Below are 3,498 nucleotides of genomic sequence, written 5' to 3'. Positions count from 1 at the left end.
ATTATTATAATTAATTTATTATTTATTATGTAAGAAACTATGCATTAAATAAAATGCATTGAATAAAACTTTTCTAATAACTATTAGCTAATAAAAAGCCAATCAATCCAATTAAATTATATAAATATATATATTATATAAATTAAATTATAATAAACAAATATCTAATATATATATAAGATTTCTTTTCTCAAAAAATTTACTTTAGAAACAAGAAGGATATTTTTTTAAAATCGAAAAATATGTGCTTAAAATAAAATATGAACATAAAAAATCAATATAACATTTATTATCTATACTTCATGTATCGTTGTGAATCACTATATTTTATTAATTTACAAAATTTATTACATCAAAATTAATACATTCAAAAGTGCAATTATAGTGCACTTACTATAAATATTTTAAATATCAATATCTTAATTAGAAACTCTTAAACTTTTTATGTATTATTATAATAATAAAATTATAATAATTTATATTTATATACATATGTTATTAAAAATAATATTAATTATAATTATTAATAAATGAAAAAGATTCATATATATTATAACCAATAAAAATTCAATAAAATTTCATCTTATTTATATTTTCGTTCTTTATTATAAAACATACTTATATTTGTTTAAACAAATATTTGTTTTAACAAAATTGTTAAAAAATAAATAATTAAAATAAATAATTATAATTTTTTATTTAAATTATTACCTTTTGTATGGCAAATTTACCTTATGATGGCAAATTTTGCATGCACTATAATGATATTTAATAACTTATAATAACAAACACTTTCTTAACATTTTAATTTATAATTTTACAATAAAACTTTCTTACCACCACATAATTATGGTTGAGAAAATACGAATCAGTATATGTCAGTATCAGTCATTATAAATGAAAATCGTCACTAAGCAACTGTATTAGCGGCTATAAGATAGAAAAATAATGTAAATATGTACGTAAATATATATGTAAATAAAAGTAAGAATATACAATTACGATAAACAGATATAAAGTTAATAAAAGATATAAGTTAATAAAATAAATAAATATAAAGTTAATAAAATAAAACTAGAATCTTTAAATATTACAAATCTAATATAAACCAAATTTAATCGGATAAATTTATCATTTCCTTTTTGCTTCAAATTTTGAAACTTCACTTATGCACGAGAAAGATTTTTGATTCAAGTAAAATTCAAAATTTTATAAAAAATATTTTAGAATCATTTCTAATGTAAATAACAATGTAGAATAAGATTAATATTTATTTCTAATACTTCTTTTTTATTATTTTTTTTTACTAATTAATAGTTTTGTATATATTATATGTACTTATGTAATTCTATATATTTTATATTTTCTAATAATTGATAAAATAAATTTTTTTCTGATTTTTTTTTATCTTATATTATTATAAATATTTATGATAATTTTTAATATTTATTCATAAAAAATATGATATCTTGAATTGAAATAAAATTTTCGAACATATTTCTTATAAATATGCAAATAAATTAAAATTCTATAGAAAACATTTATGGAAATTATAATATCGAAAAAATGATAATACATTTTCAATGTTTTTCGAAATTAAATAACTTACTCAAATTTTACATATATCTATATCCTTTTTTTATAATAATTAATTATATTATTAAAAAAAGTTAAATTTATTATTTTTTTCTATAGATTTTATTTATTTTTAAAAAAAAATATAATAACATATATCTGAAAAATTAGATTAAGATTTTATTGTTTACAATAATTTTTTATTATAATTTTTATTATAATTTTTTATTACAAAAATACGTATTGTCATATGTTAAATTTGAATCTGATTATAAAAATTCACTATCACATTAAATTTAGGAAATAAATAGATAAAAAATATCAATTTTTGCAATACTTATGAAAATATTCTAAAGAAAATTTTTTTTTCAATGTTTTTATCAATTACATCATATAATACTATTTTTTTCCTGTAAAATCAAATTTGATCATTATAGATTTTTCTTTACTGAAATATATCGCTATAAAATTATTATATTTTTAATTTATAAATTATAAACAGGGAAAGTTTGTGAAAATTCTGATTTATTTTTTTCAAGAAAACTAATAAAAATATATACTTTTCTTCATATATCAAGTATTTTTTAATAAATTTTATATTTACGCGTTAAAAATAAAATAAATTAAAGTTATATAACTTAATAAAAATATTCTATATATAAATATCTATATATAAATATCCTATATATAATAAATTCAATGCATACGATAAAAATAGTATTACATACAATTGAATTAACAAAAATAAGTGTTGAATTAAAAAATTAAAGAATTATTTCTTTGGCAAAAAATAAATAAAATAACAAAAATCATTATTTTGTATTTATTTATCTCTAAATCCAAAGCAATAAAAGATTTTTACATTTGTTTATAATTCAAGATATAAAATATATAAGAAATCATTTTTCTCTCAATAATAAAAATTCATTAACTTATTTTCAGGCGATTTTTCGTGATATCATTTTGTTCCATCCATATAATAAATAAAATTTATGGAAAAAAATGTTAATTGACTTTTAAATGCTATTTGATTTTTCACTATTATTATTTTCATTATTATTATTAAGAAAATACTTTATATAATACATAAAATTTTGATAAATTGTATCAAGAAACATTAAAAATCAAAATATATTATTCATTTTGTCCATTTTGTACATTTAAATTCAAAATAAAAATAAATAAATAAATAAATTCGAATTAAATGCGAAATATAACATAGAACTAAAGAGGTCGACGGTTAAATTTAAATATACCAAGCGAAGAACAAACTAACATGTTTACGTTTATGATAAATGTGTTATAAATATATGTATATATATTTATTTTTCAAATAAATTGCTGTATGGATATATGTAAAAGGACAGAATTCAATGTAATAACAACAATTTTTTTTGCAAATCTTGAAAACTAAAAGAATCTAACGGCTATATATATTCTATGCTAGACATATTATATGTATAGTAAAAAAAATATAGCTTCAAAAAAATTTGAAATTGAGCTTTACAATCTTTGCAAAATCAAATAAATGATATAATCTATTCTCCTTAATATTTTATAATTTCTATTTTTTACTTTTCTCACTTTTCAATACAATTAATTGAAGAAATTAGAATATGATACACTATTTATTAAAATATTCTTTATTAAAAATAAATTATAAAAAATTAAATGTTTTTTTTTATTCATTCTTTTCTTTAATAAAATTTTCTTATTTTTATTATATTATTATATTTATTATAAAAGTAGAATAATAATCTATTATTCACTAGAAATTGTATTTTACATATAATAAAACTTTAACAAAACTGCTGTAATAAAATTACTAAATTTCTAATTTTTAAATAATTAAAAAAAAATATATATATATATTTTTAACTTCTTAATTTGTATTTCAAAGTTCATATTTTTAAATTATTTAAG

General features: G+C 15.3%; 1 long non-coding RNA gene across 1 annotated transcript in view; it reads right to left on the bottom strand.

The window, feature by feature from the left end:
• Window positions 1–737: 737 nt before the first annotated feature.
• The window catches only part of LOC116185630, a 4,391-nt gene continuing 1,630 nt past the window's right edge, over window positions 738–3,498 (bottom strand). The window contains exon 2 of the long non-coding RNA XR_004150492.1: window positions 738–930. This is a non-coding gene — a long non-coding RNA (uncharacterized LOC116185630). The remainder of the gene's footprint in view (window positions 931–3,498) is intronic.

This window comes from Apis dorsata, unplaced genomic scaffold, assembly GCF_000469605.1.
Source record: "Apis dorsata unplaced genomic scaffold, Apis dorsata 1.3 scaffold_228, whole genome shotgun sequence".
Classification (NCBI taxonomy): domain Eukaryota; kingdom Metazoa; phylum Arthropoda; class Insecta; order Hymenoptera; family Apidae; genus Apis; species Apis dorsata.
This window is presented reverse-complemented; position numbering and strand designations above follow the sequence as displayed.